This window comes from Mytilus trossulus, chromosome 2 (genome assembly GCF_036588685.1).
Source record: "Mytilus trossulus isolate FHL-02 chromosome 2, PNRI_Mtr1.1.1.hap1, whole genome shotgun sequence".
Taxonomy (NCBI): Eukaryota; Metazoa; Mollusca; class Bivalvia; order Mytilida; family Mytilidae; genus Mytilus; species Mytilus trossulus.
In genome coordinates, this window is record NC_086374.1 from 2,232,784 (window position 1) to 2,251,988 (window position 19,205).

At 30.9% G+C, this 19,205-nt stretch overlaps 1 protein-coding gene across 2 annotated transcripts in view; it reads left to right on the top strand.

Moving 5' to 3' along the window:
• Positions 1-19,205, top strand: part of LOC134706244 (zinc finger CCCH domain-containing protein 10-like) — a 121,683-nt gene that overhangs the window by 12,683 nt on the left and 89,795 nt on the right. The window contains exons 3-4 of one of the 2 annotated variants that reach the window (XM_063565011.1): positions 5,385-5,445; positions 14,337-14,455. The gene's annotated coding sequence lies outside the window, so the exon portion shown is untranslated. The remainder of the gene's footprint in view (positions 1-5,384; positions 5,446-14,336; positions 14,456-19,205) is intronic. The other variant, XM_063565008.1, reaches the window with a different exon arrangement.

Genomic DNA, 19,205 nt, shown 5'->3' on the forward strand with positions numbered 1-19,205 from the left:
TTAAGGAACAAAGACATGATTGATATCTATTTTTGTTAGAAAGTTTTCAACAATAGGGTTGATAGGACAACGAGAAAGGCATGTGGAGAAAGAACTCAAATAGAAATAGCTAGTTAGTTTCAGTGACATTCTGGAGACATTTGTCAAACTTTCTTTATAATTCCATTAATTGGATAACTAAGTTTGTTTCTGCAGCTGGTGGGATAGTAAATTCATCAATTTGATGTTATTTGTATCATAAGCCTAACCAAATTAACTAAGATACAAATATATAATTGTATTTCCTTTGTCTGTGGAGAGAGATGGATTATTTTGTTAGAACACTTCTTGATAGTATATTAGATTTTTTATACCTTTCAATTCTATTGCTCTTATTTGTGGAGAAATGAGTATTTTATCCTTTCATAAAAATGTCTCTCACTGACAGAAAAAGTAAATTTGATAACAGTATGTATCAATATCCGTTGAGATAATTGAGGACTTCCAGCTAACTTTGTCATTTCTTTTAGTCTTGTACAATTTTAGTTAAATTGGAAATTTTAATTTTAATACAAAAGCAGTGTGAAATTTTGTTTAATCACACATTACGATGTTGGCTGACTCAGGCTGTTGTCATAATATATATACTGTGATTAAAACTTGAGGCTAGCAATAAACTGTTTTCAGTTCTGTAATTAGTCAGATTGTACAAATATTGGCTCATTTTATCAAAGTGAAAACAAGTGATTCCTTTAGGCAAGTTAGAAAATCTGACGACTTGAAAGCAATCTAATATGTACACCTTGGTGCTCGGCTGTCATATATAATATGACGTTTGCTAATAAGAGTTCCAATGATCTTGTTTGCTTTGCCGATTTTTAATATGAGAGTGTAAGTTTGTAAGATTAAAGTGAAGACGATGTTGTTAAAACAAATTGGTTTAGGATGTTAGTAGATGGCAAATGAGTAATAATGTGTGGAGAGAATGGATTGATTAGATTTCTTACATGTCTCAATACATCCATAGATAGCCGAGAAGGTCAGAACAAACTTGATCGGTTGTCATTGCCGTAATTAATCCTACCAGATTTGTAGGATATTCTTAGCTGGTCGGAGGAGGAAAAAGGATTTTTCTTTGATCCTTAAATCCCAAGAGATAATGAACATTCATAAATTTTATGTATTGAGTAGTTTCAGAATTCATGATCGCATCTTAGAAACGTGTTGAGGAATAAAGCTGATAAAATTATAAGTTCCTGAAGGAATTATTCCATTTACAGTTTTCTTGATTGCAAATCACTTCCCTGATGTACTCTCTAATGTTAAAAACAATAAATACATGTAGTCATAAAAAATGGCCAAGATACATAGGTATTGGTGAACAAAGAATTTTAAAGACTTAAAAAAAATTACTGGTGGGCTAGGATGTATAATTGTGTTAAAACTTTGAAATCAAATATTCATGACAAATGTGTTATACCTAATCTACAATATGTATATCTGTTCCCTCATAGTGTTTTGTGTATAACTGTTCCTTCTTAGTACAAATGTATTGTGAATAGCTGTTTATCCAAAGAGGTTTATGTATAAATGTTTCCTCTGAGTGTTTTATGAATAGCTGTTCTAAAGTTTTTTATGTAGAGCTGTTCTCCTCAAGTGATTTATGTAGAGCTGTTCTAAAGTGTTTTATGTATAGCTGTTCTCCTAAAGTGTTTTATGTATGGCTGTTCTCCTAAAGTGTTTTATGTATGGCTGTTCTCCTAAAGTGTTTTATGTATGGCTGTTCTCCTAAAGTGTTTTATGTATGGCTGTTCTCCTAAATTGTTTTATGTATGGCTGTTCTCCTAAAGTGTTTTATGTATGGCTGTTCTCCTAAAGTGGTTAATGTATGGCTGTTCTCCTAAAGTGTTTTATGTATGGCTGTTCTCCTAAAGTGTTTTATGTATGGCAGTTCTCCTAAAGTGTTTTATGTATGGCTGTTCTCCTAAAGTGTTTTATGTATAGCTGTTCTCCTAAAGTGTTTTATGTATGGCTGTTCTCCTAAAGTGTTTTATGTATGGCTGTTCTCCTAAAGTGTTTTATGTATAGCTGTTCTCCTAAAGTGTTTTATGTATGGCTGTTCTCCTAAAGTGTTTTATGTATGGCTGTTCTCTTAAAGTGTTTTATGTATGGCTGTTCTCCTAAAGTGTTTTATGTATGGCTGTTCTCCTAAAGTGTTTTATGTATAGCTGTTCTCCTAAAGTGTTTTATGTATGGCTGTTCTCCTAAAGTGTTTTATGTATGCTCCTAAAGTGTTTTATGTATAGCTGTTCTCCTAAAGTGTTTTATGTATGGCTGTTCTCCTAAAGTGTTTTATGTATGGCTGTTCTCCTAAAGTGTTTTATGTATGGCTGTTCTCCTAAAGTGTTTTATGTATGGCTGTTCTCCTAAAGTGGTTTATGTATAGCTGTTCTCCTAAAGTGTTTTATGTATGGCTGTTCTCCTAAAGTGTTTTATGTATGGCTGTTCTCCTAAAGTGTTTTATGTATAGCTGTTCTCCTAAAGTGGTTTATGTATGTCTGTTCTCCTAAAGTGGTTTATGTATAGCTGTTCTCCTAAAGTGTTTTATGTATGGCTGTTCACCTAAAGTGTTTTATGTATGGCTGTTCTCCTAAAGTGTTTTATGTTTGGCTGTTCTCCTAAAGTGTTTTATGTATGGCTGTTCTCCTAAAGTGTTTTATGTATGGCTGTTCTCCTAAAGTGTTTTATGTATGGCTGTTCTCCTAAAGTGTTTTATGTATGGCTGTTCTCCTAAAGTGTTTTATGTATGGCTGTTCTCCTAAAGTGTTTTATGTATGGCTGTTCTCCTAAAGTGTTTTATGTATGGCTGTTCTTGGCTGTTCTCCTAAAGTGTTTTATGTATAACTGTTCTCCTAAAGTGTTTTATGTTTGGCTGTTCTCCTAAAGTGTTTTATGTATGACTGTTCTCCTAAAGTGTTTTATGTTTGGCTGTTCTCCTAAAGTGTTTTATGTATGGCTGTTCTCCTAAAGTGTTTTATGTATGGCTGTTCTCCTAAAGTGTTTTATGTATAGCTGTTCTTCTAAAGTGTTTTATGTATTCATGACTGTTCTCTTAAAGTGTTTTATTTGGTGTAGCTGTTTGTCGTAGTGGTTGAGATCAAGATAAATGGTTATGACTTAGAATATATTTAAATATATATTTTTATGAGTGAAAGTCATATATAGAAGAGTCTTATGTATATATGTTACAGACTTGATGTTTTTTTTCATTTTCATTCCCTCTTTGTTCTTTGCTTGCAATAGATAGAAGCCAGAGTGCCCAGAGAAAACAACAGACTTTCGTTGGGAAAACTGACAATCCTAAAAAATTAAGATTGGAGTCCAGTGCACCCGCATAAGCAGGGTTTGAACTCACAACCTCAGTGTTTACTGGCTAGTGATAACAGTAGTAGAACAATTTAGACTACTTGGCGACTGACGCCCCCTCCTGCAATAGAAGGAGGCATTATATTTCTGGCAGCATGAGAGGGATGTCTTATAGACGCATAATAAACTTTATAATGAATGATATGATATGTAGGACCAATTTTATATGATTTCTGGATGTTATGTAATATAGAAGTAGATTTCAGTGATATGCTAATTTTCCACCCTGTTCCTTTTACATGTCAGAACAAGTCATGTAAAAATAACTGATAACTGTTATGCTATCTTTCATTTAATTGTTCTAGAACCTTGGTTCTGTGTTTATTTTAAGTATCTTCTTGGATCGCTGACTATATTGATCATATACAAAATGAATCTTTGCTTTTCTCATAAAATCTGTAAAGAAAATTGATTATAGATAAAAGAGGTTTTATACGGTTTTTAAACAAATTCTGATACATTCAATATTTGTTATTGCCTTAGGGACTGACTACATGTATAAGATATTCTAAATTGAAGTATAATAATAGAAGTTAGTAGCTTTTGTATTGCTTATAATCAAATTAAAGGAGTAGATGATATCACTTATCAATTTATTGAGGGAATAAGATTTTCACTTACAATGTTCAGTAGCTCAATTCTGTTTTATATATATTCATGTATTAAATTTCATTAAAGAATAAAGAAAGTACACAAAAAATTAGAAAAACCCATAGTTTTAATCATTTACTGAGATCAGTGGGAAAGCAATAGAAAAATAATATATTAATGTAAGAAGATGTGGTACGAGTGCCTGAATGAGACAACTGTACACCCTTTATTCCCAGATTGTAACATTTAACACTTAAATAACCTTGTTATAAATAAAGTTTGTTCATTGTTTAGTATTCACCAGTCCTCAGTCATTAAACTTAACTCAGTACTTGGAGAAAATAACATGTGATCTAAACATCAAATCCAGTATTTTGATTGGTTGATTTGTGGGTCTGAATACAATAATCACACTCCAAAGTTCTACAACTGGTCAACTTATTACAAGAAGGAATTTACCAGATTGTAATAAAAAACTAATTGATTTATTACAACAGAAAATTTAAAGATTGTCTTTAAAAAAAAACCTATTGAAAACCAGAGAATTTCCTTTCATTGATTGTTTTTAATTATTTAAAGTTTTTTATTTCATGATATTTGAAGATGTCATATGTTTCTAAGGAGAAGAATTAAAAAAACAAACTTTGGTGGATAATGAATGTAGAAACAATGTAGGAACTTTTCTTGAAATTTAACAATAGTGTCTGTTTCATTGTATTAAATTGGATGCATATATCTGTGTGTCCAATATTGCTGACGCTTAGAGAAAATGTGACTGGCATGTATTGTAAAAACTTGACGTTAGTTAGCTCTCTTTCAAGCATTATTGTGATTGGAACTATCGAAGCATCAATAACGAAAACCTATTGAATCATTCTCAATTAAATCAACGTTGGTCCGGTGCAAACAATATTGTTATTGAACCCAATCACCAGAATTAAATCTCCTCCGTAGAGTTGTGTTTTTTTACCGTGAAACAATGCTGTTGTAATACTTTTAGGAGAATAAAATTATGAAGGAATCCTTTGGGAATTATATTGTCTGATAAAAATAATCTTATTGTAGAGAAAAATCTTCGAGTATTGTTGAATTGGAGATGATAATTGATTTCCGTAACATATGATCATTCTTAATACAGGCAGAAAGAAAATGTTAGAAAGTATATACGCAATCTATTGTATTACAATTACATCAGTACTCAGGCGTCTTTTTTATTTAGCTAAATATGTCAAAAAAATTAAGTTGTTATAGTTTCTTAAGAAATAAGAGAAAAATTAGATTATATAGTATTACATATTATTTTATGTTTATTTCCAGATTATATTTAAGTTGTATTAGTTTCTTCTTAGATTATATTGTATTACATATGATTTTATATTTATTTTTAGATTATAATGTTGGAGACATGATGGTAAACTTTATAGAACATGTAATATCACAAGTAAGTAGGTTAGTATCTTATATCTTTAATTAGACAAATCAAGGTATATCATATCATATTTCAAGATTTTTAAACTGTATTTTGATACAACTTTAAAAATGAGTCAAAGGTTACTTAGATTGTAAAAGGAAAGTTAAGTGAAAACTTGAAGGAAAAGTATGAAAAGCAGCATTTATTCATCTGACTATATATTTATTATCTCATTATGTTGAAATACCTGAAACCTTTAATTAACAGGTGTAGAGAAAATATCTCTTAGTCAATCTTTGAATTATTTATAAGGAACACTGATTCTAATTAAATAGAGATTCAGACAGAGTGTGTAGTATCAACTTGAACTAAAATTAAAAGCATTAAGGTTACAGTCTTGTAATTGACTGCTCCGTAGGCTTACATGCAAAACAGCTGATCTTTGAAAATAAAAAAAATAAAAATGCTACATAGAAAATAAATTTCATGTTCATATCATGTATGTACTAATGTGAAATTGTGATTTAATCAAGAAAAAAAAAGGGGGTCATGCCACGAAGAATAAAAATCCTGAAGTCAAAACTTTTTTTTTATACTTTCTGTTTGCTATTTTTACTAGGCCGCACCACTTCCAGTAAACATGATATCCTTCCACTTTCCTTTTACCAAAAGATGCAAGATTTTTTTTAAAGTCTATATATATGTTTCAATTCAGCATAAACCTATAATCAAACAGAAAAAAATGAGTTCAGAAAAAAATTCAGACAAAAATGCACTATTTTGTTTCCCTCCATGTTTTGACATGCAGTTGTAATACAAGACTGGTACCTTAAAAATCTCCCTCTGCTCCAAGAAATAGGGATTAAGTCTATCTCTTGAATTATTAACTTTTTAAGATTAAAGATGCTAGCATATATTTTTAAGGTGAACAACTGTGGCTCCTTTGGGGCCTTTATTTTTCTTTCTTTTATTTAGTATTGAACAGATTTTGCCCATTTTGTATCATTTAAATGTTGTAGCACGTTCTGTAACGCAACATTCTATAAATTTCTTTATGATGAGAAATAACCTCAACATTAAAATAGTTATAGCTTTGTTAAAATTGATTTTCCTCAAAAGTGCATATTAGGCTTGTATTTTATGTCTTTAAGCTTTTATGTTGTTGCTATGTAAGGAGGTTTCACATTTAATGTTCATTGAAAATAAACATAAAAATAACATTTGCACTGTAAACCTTTGTAATATGTTTCTAATTCATATTTCAGTAATTATGGTAAATATTAGGTATGAGAACCAGATACTTTTTGAAAGATTCAGATGCAAAATATAGAATAGATAATTTGTATGGGCTGCTAGACTGAATGTATAAGAGTTACCACTTCATCAGTTAAAGATAAAAAAAATATATTTGCACACAGACTCTTTCAACAAAATAGTTTTTCACTGTGTCATCATTGTATCACTTTCCAAGTTTGACATTCTTTTCTATTCAATAACTGAACATACTGAACATGTCCAACTCTAGGGTCAATTGGAAGGTTGCTTGCAAAAGAACCAAGGTCAAATTACTGTCTTGCAAGAATAATAATAATAATACATCAGCAATTAAACCAAGCTGGTCGTAATACTTAATTATCATTTCAATATTCCACAATCAGATTATCAATATTTGAAACAAAACAAAAATCATACATAAAATGTTTTGCCTAAATCTTTTAAATAGCTATATTATGCCCCTTTAACTTTTCATTCACAAATTCAAATATTTCATTCACAGATTTTCTCTGAGATATTATACAAATTCCTATGAAACCATTAAATAATCAAATTTGAAATTGTGGAAATTGAAAAGAAATAGCTTTTGGCAGAAATATTATTGACATGAAGCATGTGTGGTCCAATATTCTTTTTAACAAAAATTTAGTGAATATGACTTGGTTTTACTCAGATGAAAAAGAGTTTAAATATCTAATCAATTTTAAAAGGAATCAATCAATTACAATTGATTTTGAAGATAACTAAACCATTTCCGAATTATGATATTATTTATGAAAGAATAATAGAAATTGAATGAAACTTTCCTTTCATGTTTAAATTAATGGAACACTATCAATTTACCTAATTCCAGAATTTATCAAAGTTTTATCAAGATGTCTTTGAGTGAACCCATTGTTTCTATAGACATAAAATACTTTTCAATTTGATTAAAATGGTGATAATTTGGAAGCCAAATGATAAATTGTCCCCAAGTTAGGATCAATTTTATTCGCTATTAGTTTGTTTTGTTTGGCAAAGTAGATCCATTTCTACGATTTTCCATCAACGGTTTATTTATGATAGTGCAAAGATATGTCACGTTAAATTGTTTTTGATGAAATGAGAAGTGAAAAATATAGTCTGTCAACAAAGAGATTGGATAGCATATTTATGAAGATTTGAAATACTTTACTGAAGATAAAATTGAAATAGTTTTGTAATTTCAATACCCAGTTATTGCTATAATGTCAGACTGATCTATTGATATTTTATAAAGTTCTGAGGGTTCTTATTGCATGATACTACTGAGATAAGTTTTACCAAAGACATAAATATTCCAATACTTTATAAGTTATTAAATATTGAACGTATATTATTAAACTGTAAAGGTTACAGACATTAGAGCATATGGACAAAGGGTTATCGTTTATATTATATATAGGTCTATTACCTTGTATAGCAACTTTCTATTTATGAAAATCAGATAATATAAAAAAGAAGATTGGGTATGATTGCCAATGAGACTACTCTCCACAAGAGACCAAAATGACACAGAAATTAACAACTATACGGCCTTCAAAAATGAACAAAGCCCAAATGCATAGTCAGCTATAAAAGGCCTTGAAATGACAATGTAAAATAATGTCTTTATATTTTAGAAACATTGATGGATCCAGGGGACTGAACCCAGACCACCTTTTGGTAGAAGAAACTTGAATCTAAATCCAGGGCAGATCCAGGGGGTCCCCATTATGGTGATAATTTGTTTTATTTTTGCAGTGACAGTGTTTCCTTGATTTCTGTGTTTTTCTCAATGTATCAATACTTTATTAAAAGCTACAAGAAAATCGTGACACTGTAATTATATATAAAGAGATGATGGCATATGAGGGAACTATCTTGAAAGACTAAACTAGTTACAACAAGGGTGATAATAAAAACTAAAATACAGGCTTAAGGATGTTTGCTACTCTAAGCTCTTTTAAAGACTGTTTTTTATTCAAAAGTTGATCTGATTGAAGACAAAAATTCTTGTTTTTTAAGATATAAACCATTACAAATTTGGCGGGAAATGATTCTTTCTAGAATAGGAGCCTTTTTATATCTAAAACTATGAAAACATAACATGGATTATATAATATTTTCAAAAAATGGCTTTAAAATATATGAAATTAAATTATGAAAAGAAAAGTAGGGCTTAGGGGGCACAATTTATACTGGGCTGTAGATGGATTAAACCAGAGGATTTCAAACATCTGACAAAATTTCAAAAGCTATTGGATGGTACATCCTTAACATACAGGAGTTACTTTCACAAAGAATCTGAACGATTGATTGTAAGTCATGAAAAATATACTTGTGATCAGTTTAAGTCCTCATAATTTTTTGTGTGTTATCAACCACAGCCTTCTAAGATTTTCCGAACCCAAACCTTATTGTATTTCATAAAAGACTATGAGATAACAAAATGTGAAACAATTCATAAGAGAAAATCAACAGCTTGATTTAAGCTTATGTTTGTTCAGTAACTTATAAAACTAGTTTGCCTACAAGTCTTAAATCATTATATAGAAACATACTCTTTGAATATGATATTTTCTCAACTCTTGACATTTATACACTGAAAAATCAATACATGCATTTATGAGTGCAACTTAATGATTACTGGTAAAAAAAACCAAGATCTTATTCATGCTATTGCAAAACTTTTGTGAAGGAAAATCTCTACTGAAAGTTTTTATTAGGGCCCCGCCGACTAAGGCGGGTCGCCCTATAGTGATCAGTCTGTCCGTCCGTCCGTCTGTCCGTCCGTCCGTCTGTCCGTCTGTCCGTCCGTCCGTCTGTAACACTTTCGTGTCCGCTCCATATCTAGAGAACCATTATGATTTCATACTTAATACTTAACATGATTATCAACCAACACCAGAGGGTGTGTCATGTTGTATGTACAACTTTCTAGGTCAAAGGTCAAGGTCAAAAAATTTGGTTTTAGTTGACAACCCCCTGTCCTGTGGTGAAGATCGTGTCCGCTCCATATCTTGATAACCGTTATGATTTCAAAGTTTATACTTGACATCCATTTCAACAACCACCAGAGGGCGTGTCATGATGTATGTACAACTTCCTAGGTCAAAGGTCAAGGTCAAAAACTTTGGTTTAGAGTTGACAACCCCATGTCCTGTGGGATTGTGTCCGCTCCAAATCTAGATAACGGTTATGATTTCAAAGTTTATACTTGACATCCATTTTAACAACCACCAGAGGGCGTGTCATGATGTATGTTCAACTTCCTAGGTCAAAGGTCAAGGTCAAAAACTTTGGTTTAGAGTTGACAACCCCGTGTCCTGTGGGATTGTGTCCGCTCCAAATCTAGATAACCGTTATGATTTCAAAGTTTATACTTGACATCCATTTTAACCACCACCAGAGGGCGTGTCATAATGTATGTACAACTTCCTAGGTCAAAGGTCAACGTCAAAAAAACTTTGGTTTCAGTTGACAATCCTGTGTCCTGTGGTGAAGATTGTGTCCGCTCTATATCTTGAGAACCATTATGATTTCAAATATTATACTTGACATCCATTTTAACCAACACCAGAGGGTGTGTCATGATGTATGTACCACTTCCTAGGTCAAAGGTCTGTCTGTCTGTCTGTTGGTCTGTCCATCGCTAACAAATTTGATCCACACTATATTTTGAGAGGACAGCTGTTATTATTTCATACTTTATACCTGACAAACATTTTCAACTTAACATATATATAAACCAACACCAGAGAATGTGTCATAATGTATGCATCCTAGGTCTAAGGTCAGTCTGTCAGTCTGTCCATCCGTTTGTTGTTCTTAACAAATTGTGTCCACTCTACCTCTCGAGAACCGTTAATATTTCATACTTTATACTTGGTGGGTCATAATATATTGAAGGCATAATTCTAAAAATATGTGACAAATATCAATTGGGCAGCACCTTTAAACATATTGTTCAAACATCAATCCATACATCCAGAAGTCACCTTAGAGTAGTCAACAATTAGTTCACATCATGCAGTCATATCACTATTATACTATGAAAGTAAGATGAGAATATTTATCAGTTTTAACTTAAAATCTTAGATTGAAATCACACATGAGACTCCTTAGAGTAGTCAACAATTAGTTCACATCATGCAGTCATATCACTATTATACTATGAAATAGTACTATCACTATTACCCCACGTTATTGACAGCGGGGCCCACAGAGATGGCTTCAGTCTCAATGATATCTAGTTATTACAAACTTGATACTTTTACATCGCTCACATTTATAAAAGCATATTTAGCTTCATAAACTCTGTTTTTTAACATAATAGCTGACTCTGTTAAGTTATAGAACTTGCAGTTAAGTGCTGGTGCAGTTATTCCTTTTTAATATTTTAATTTAATCAGTAATCAATTAGATTATGGAAATTGTGACATTTTATTGTATAAGAGGTAACATCTTGCATTTTGTTTTAGAGTAATCCTGTATTAAAATTCATAATAGCCTTTATAAATACCTTACCAGTGAAGAGAGTATTGAGTGAACATTTTTTTACTGCATCACCTCACTTTAAAATAATCCCAGCAGATTTTTCTTATACATTTTAGGCCAATAGAAAGATAATTAGACAAATGTATTGAGTGAGCATTAGAAAAAAGAATATAAATATAGTCTTCATGCTTTACCACAAGACCACTAGCCCAGGCCTGTTAAATTGCTCTCAAGTTTGTAAAAATTTCCACTACAAGCTAACAGAATTCAACTAAAATGTTTGTAAAATTGAGCTTTAAGCTTGTTGATTCAAATGTTTATCATGAAGACTGTATACATTTAACAAAAAGATGGAGCTAAAGTACTGTAAATTCAGAAATAATTGTGAGGTTTTTATTAATGCAAAAAATGCAACTGGGTGAGTGTCAAAATACATTACAAGAATCTGATGCATATATTTGTTTGAAGATTTTCCTTAAATCGCAATAAATAATCAAGCATTTTTGTCATTTACAAAAAAAACGCAACAATAAATGTATGCAATCATTTCTGAATTTACATTAATATATCTGTTCTTCATCTGATTGTTGTTACGTTTATAGAAATCAGTAATCGTTTGGTTCAAATACTCTATAGTAACTATGTATCGTGCTGTACCTATACAACTAACTTTGTGACCCCAATAAGATTTAAAGAAAAACGTCATCCAAATGGATCTTTATCATGGATTTGACATGCTTAAAAGGAAGACAACTTTTTATAAACATCCTCCCTAAATTGATAGTGGCAGGAAATCGTTTCACTTGTATCAGTTCATCATCCGTGCATGAGAGATCATTTGTCGTAATTAGTGATGTTTGTTCAAAAATACCTGGAGTAAAACCAAATTCAAAAGTCTTAAGTGTAGAATTCAATAATTTTGTCAAGCCACTAAGAAGATAATTGGCTGTATTGACGCCTTTAGAAACACATCTTAATGAAATTGATTATAGATTCAACTTGTATAATTCTAACTTACGCCAAAATAAGATTTTCTAATGATGTTAAATGATAGGTTTTCTGAGCCGATGTTATCCGTAGGTAGAAATGATATGATGGTTCATTATACAAATTTACCAAAGCGTGCAGTCCTACCACTTGGGAAGTCTATACAAGATTCTATTTACAGAAACTTGGAAAATTATCCTCATTAGTTATTAAATGATTTTACAATTAGAAAATTAATAGTCATGTTAGAAAAAGCATTAGAGGAATTTTGTTTCATGATAAATGATTCCCTGCCAATATTGAATTGAAGACTACTTTTTTAATTGAGCCTGTATTCAGCCATCTTATTTACCATTCAAATGCCATACCCGACGTAGCCAGGGGGTTCTAATGAACCCCCCTTGAAAACAAATAAACACTGTTAAAGTCAATGTTCTGTTCGAATTGTGACTGTTAAAGTCGAGTTTGTGAGTCCCCCCCCTTGGAAATTCCTGGCTACGGGCTAAATGCTGTAGTCCCTATTGTGCTTTGAATTTTATTCATAAATATTAAATACATAAATTTTTCAAGTTTTCAATATTTTTGTCCCTGGTTTCAGTAGTGAGTCATGGTGATTATACTGATAGTATACTTTCCTTGTCATGCAACCTCAAACTGTATGTTATTTTTTGCTATTAATAGATTTTATGTTTTCAAGGCATAAGTGTGTTAGATACCAATACAAAAAATGTAATAAAATTATAATGTAATGTACCAGTAATAAGTCTTGATAAAAATAAAGGAGATTTGGTTTAATTGCCAACACGACAACTACAAGTAAGTATAAGCTGGTTCAAAGCCCAATATCAAGTAATGAATAAACCATGTTCTCAAAAGACTAAACAATAAATCAGCAACCTCAAATGGATTTAGTGTAAAGAAGTCATAAACTGTCTGAGAAAACATGGCAATGCCAAAATATAAGTTCCAACTGAACCATAAGTGTACAAAAAATAGATAGCTGTATATGTTCTAGTTTATGTTAAAACTAACTAAGGCATTTATTCAAAGATCTAACAACAATATTAAATTGATGACCTTTGGGAATAATTTTATCCTAAGTACCAATATTTTTATATAGATTGCCATGCATATATTGTTTAAATTTTCTGTAAGATACAATTAAAAAAAGATGAAAAAAAATATTTTGAGATCGTTCCATCAATTTTTAATGTTAGTTTCAATAAAGACATTTATTCATTAGTGACCTTTATGAATCATTTTATTTAAAGAACAATACATCTATTTTGATCGTCATGCATAGTTTGTTTAAACTTTGATGCAATAAAAAACAACTTTTTGAAGATGGCAAAAAAAAATGGCCTCATTATGAGATTTTGAAATTAGAACGTTTTAATCCAACTTGATGTTGATACTTGTCACAAGCTGTGTAATACAAAGATGTTGATTTAACTTTTAAAGTATTTAATGAGTTAAGGTTGTAGCTTAAATCTAGTGTTCAATCCTTCCCTTGCCTAGTATGTGATTTAACATTTAAAGTATTTAATGAGTTAAGGTTGTAGCTTAAATCTAGTGTTCAATCCTTCCCTTGCCTAGTATGTGGTGTAATGTCAGGGCAAACTATAGAATAAGGATTTTTGTCACAAGCATTATTGTTTTGTCCAGAAACTGGTATTTTTTTAAAACTAAAATATAATTCTATATAACATTCATGTGTAGTTGAGAACATCAAAAGACAAACTGACCAAAAGAAAAACACAAAATAGTTTTTTTCTTTTCTTTAATTAACCATAGTTAAAAATGACGATAAATTTTCAAGTTTCTGCATATAAAACCTTGAATAGACTTCCCAAGTAGTAGGACTGCACACTTTAGAAAATCTATATAATGAACTATCATATATTTTCTACCTATGGATTAATAAATAGAAAAAAAGAAAAGAAAAAACTATTGTGTTTTTCAACTGTGTTTGTAAAATTCAACCACAAACACCTCTAAAACTATTAAACATGTTATTATATGATTTATAAAGGTAAAAATATAGGTTATAATAAAACATGTTTTTCCCAAAAAAAATCCCACAGAAATTGACATTGAGGAACTGTTGACAGTACTTGATATTTCTATAGACATAAAAACATAAATAATTAATACGATTTTATTGTTTCAGGGCTTTAAGATATGTCTTCTGGACCGAAAGATAATGGAGACTTAAAGACACAAGGCAACTTTTTCTCCGTACTGCACGTCCAAGTGGAATTAAGGTGCCATAATTGATAGTTGAATTCCGTGAGTTTCTTCAATTCTTCACGCCATTTCAGGTCCTTTAAAAGCCTCTGATAAGTTCATTAGCAACATTTATAGGCTAATGCGATTATTTTTCTCTTTGACTAGTGTATTGATTAGTAATCATTAGGAGAAAAGTGAAAATGCATTTTTGATGCGTTTTTTCCGAGCATCATTTATCATGGAGGTTTACCCCTTTAATGGAAACATTCAGTAACACCTTATAATTGTGAGATAAAATCTTGTAAGATGATCAGATAGACCCATTAAAGCTGGATCATTTGAACATATATGATACTTTTCTTATTGGGAATAAAAGTCAATGTTATACCTATCAATGTCAACAGTGTAACAAAACAAAGATCTTCAAAAGAATAGAAAAGTATCTGATGTCAGATGTCAAAGTCAAACCTCAAGGTGAAGAAATCTAACAATAATAAAAATAAACTTCCTAAATGAACACAAAAATGGTTGAACAATAAAAAATTCCATCAAACAAGGTTACTTTAGAAAAGAATTAAGTTTTATGTGACTGGACAGACAGATTTACCATTTCCATTCTAAGAGAATACTTTGTGAAAGTTTAGGAAATTTTGTTATTAAATTTTAAATTAATTAGAAAAATAAAAAAACTTTAATCTGATGATATTTTTTTTGATTTTTTTTTCATTTAACAGCCTTTCTTTGGTGTCTTACTACAAAGACTGAAAAATCTTCATATTTAAATGGTTAAGTGCAGTAAGTTTCTATATAAGTTGAGTAACTTTGCACCAATCCTTTTCAACATGTTAATTCTGATGACAAAGTGTGGATACATTAGGTTATTGATGGTCTTCACTGTTCCAATATAATTGATTGATAAACTGCACTTTCTGCCTGACATTCATTTCATTTTAAAGTCCATTCTTGCATGTAGCAAATTCTGCAAGAATGGACTTTTAAAAATGATGTGATACATCTGTTTGTAAATTATATTGAGTTTTAAAGTTAAAAAACATGCATATGTTGTTTTCTTATTTTAAATTTATTCCCATTTTTACCTCCTCACTTGGCGTCTGTCTTCATCTGTTGTTGTTCATCCAGTGTGAACTTTTTCAAACATCTTCACCTCTATAACTACTGAACTGATTCCTACCAAACTTGAGCTGAATGGGCCCTAATGTATCTAGAACAAAGTTTGTCATCTGTTGTCTCTCAGCCTCGTCCGTCCAGTGTGAACTATTTCAATCATCTTCTCCTTTGAAACTATTGAACCAATTTCTACCAAACTTAAGCTGAATGATCCTTAGGGTATTTAGAATAAACTTTGGGTTTAATTCCTGTTTTGCTGAAAAACATGGCCACCATGACTAAAAATAAAACATTGGGGTAAAATCAAGTTTTTAGCTCCTGAAACTGCTGGGCCAAATTTAACCAAACTTGGCCACAATCATCATTTGGGTATCTAGTTTTAAAAATGAGTGGTGTGACCCTTCCAACCAACCAAGATGGCCGCCATGGATAATTTTAGTACATAGGGGTGAAATGTAGATTTTTGCTTATATTTCTGAAACCAAAGCATTTAGGACAAATCTGACAGGGTTGAATTGTATATCAGGTGAAGATCTATCTGCTTTAAAATTTTAAGACAAAACAGACAACCTGTTGTTGGGTTGCTGCCCCAGAGTTAGTAATTTTAAGGAAATTTTGAAGTTTTTGGTTATTATCTAGAATATTATTATAGATAGAGATAAACTGTAAGCAGCAATAATGTTCGGCAAAGAAAGATCCACAAATAAGTCAACATGACCAAAATTGTCAGTTGACCCCTTAAGGAGTTATTGCCCTTTATAGTCATTTTTTAACAATTTTCATAAATTTTCCACTGTAATTACTGGGCCAAGTTAATTATAGCTAAAGATATAGATGTTATAGTCCTAATTGATAGTTTTGAATTTATTATGAAAATTTCTCATCAGCACCATTGATATATAAGTACCAAGACCGGGCAGTACTACTAGTTCAAAGTCAATCATTGTGATAGAGATATTATTTTCTGATTGAACTGTAAATTTTTAAATCTATAATTTACATATTATTGATACTTTAGAAACCCTATTGTGCAAAGTGACAAGAAAAGGAATATTAAAAATAATCAATAAAAATAAACATTCTGATGTCTGACTACTAAGCATTTTTTATGTTTTTATACGGCCACAAATTTTGAAAAAATTTTCGTCGTATATTGCTATCACGTTGGCGTCGTCGTCTGCGTCGTCGTTGTCGTCGTCGTCCGAATACTTTTAGTTTTCGCACTCTAACTTTAGTAAAAGTGAATAGAAATCTATGAAATTTTAACACAAGGTTTATGACCATAAAAGGAAGGTTGGTATTGATTTTGGGAGTTTTGGTCCCAACACTTTAGGAATTAGGGGCCAAAAAGGGCCCAAATAACCATTTTCTTGGTTTTCACACTATAACTTTAGTTTAAGTTAATAGAAATCTATGAAATTTTGACACAAGGTTTATGACCACAAAAGAAAGGTTGGGATTGATTTTGGGAGTTTTGGTTTCAACAGTTTAGGAATTAGGGGCCAAAAAAGGTCCCAAATAAGCATTATTCTTGGTTTTCGCACAATAACTTTAGTTTAAGTAAATAGAAATCAATGAAACTTAAACACAATGTTTATGACCACAAAAGGAAGATTGGTATTGATTTTGGGAGTTAAGGTCCCAACAGTTTAGGAATTAGGGGCCAAAAAGGGACCCAAATAAGCATTTTTCTTGGTTTTAGCACCATAATGTTAGTAGAAGTAAATAGAAATCTATGAAATTTAAACACAAGGTTTATGACCAGAAAAGGAAGGTTGGTATTGATTTTGGGAGTTTTGGTCCCAACAGTTTAGGAAAAGGGGCCCAAAGGGTCCAAAATTAAACTTTGTTTGATTTCATCAAAATTGAATAATTGGGGTTCTTTGATATGCCGAATCTAACTGTGTATGTAGATTCTTAACTTTTGGTCATGTTTTCAAATTGGTCTACATTAAGGTCCAAAGGGTCCAAAATTAAACTTAGTTTGATTTTGACAAAAAATGAATTGGTTGGGTTCTTTGATATGTTGAATCTAAAAATGTACTTAGATTCTTGATTATTGGCCCAGTTTTCAAGTTGGTCCAAATCTGGGTCCAAAATTAAACTTTATTTGATTTCATCAAAAATTGAATAAATGGGGTTCTTTAATATGCCAAATCTAACTGTGTATGTAGATTCTTCATTTTTGGTCCCGTTTTCAAATTGGCCTACATGAAGGTCCAAAGGGTCCAAAATGAAACTAAGTTTGATTTTAACAAAAATTAAATTCTTGGGCCTCTTTGATATGCTGAATCTAAACATGTACTTAGATTTTTGATTATGGGCCCAGTTTTCAAGTTGGTCCAAATCAGGATCTAAAATTATTATATTAAGTATTGTGCAATAGCAAGTCTTTTCAATTGCACAGTATTGTGCAATGGCAAGAAATATCTTATTTCACAATATTGTGAAATAGCAAATTTTTTTTTTAATTAGAGTTATCTTTCTTTGTCCAGAATAGTAAGCAAGAAATATCTTATTGCAAGAATTTTTTTTAATTGAAGTTATCTTTCTTTGTCCAGAATCAACTTAAATCTTTGTTATATACAATATACAATGTATATTCACTTTTTACTACCAACTGATAAATTTAAATAATCTTTACCATTCAGTGATAACAAGCAGTTTTTTTACATCTTAATATTTTATGATGCATTTAAATGAGTAGTTATTGTTGCAAACTCCATTAGAATATTTTAATTGAGATTAGTTTTGGAATAAGGGAAAGGGGGATGTGATTAAAAAATTGGGTTCAATTTTTCTCATTTGAAATTTCATAAATAAAAAGAAAATTTCTTCAAACATTTTTTTGAGAGGATTAATATTCAACAGCATAGTGAATTGCTCTAAGAGAAAACAAAATTTTTAAGTTCATTAGAACACATTCATTCTGTGTCAGAAACCTATGCTGTGTCAACTATTTAATCACAATCCAAATTTAGAGCTGAATCCAGCTTGAATGTTGTGTCCATACTTGCCCCAACCGTTCAGGGTTTAACCTCTGCGGTCGTATAAAGCTACGTCCTGCGGAGCATCTGGTTAAAAAATAATCAAATAAAGATTAGTACATAAATGATTTTATATTTGAAATAAGTGATATCAAATTTAGAATTAAAAAAAATAAAATCCTATGATTCAAGAATGATTTATTTACATACAAAGCTGGTTACATAATTTATTATTTATTTAAAGAGCATTGAGTTGCCCAGGTTCTGCAAAGTTAGAAAAAAACAAAGAAATCTGAAGTGAAAAAAGTCCCTTCTTTAATAGATGCAAAAAAAAATATGATTAGAAATAAACCACATTTCATCAGGTTTAAAAAAAATAATAAGAAGGGAAATTCAAGGACAGTTACAAACATTGTTGGTTAATGTGTTTTAATGTGTTTAGCTTATAAAAGCTTTAATGTTGGGTAAGTAGAGAAATTATTTGTCATTGTTCTACTCAAGGGAGATAATAAATCTGTGGAAGTGACCTCTGTGGTAAATCATTATAGAGATGGTATTGATGGTGTCTTGTTATCTTACATCAGTTTTATTATTGACCGTTTTATCTGAAGTTAAGTGGACAGTTCAATACATTGTTAAAGGTTTTCTATAATGATACCATACAAGTGGCTGGAAGATTAATATTGATACTTTAC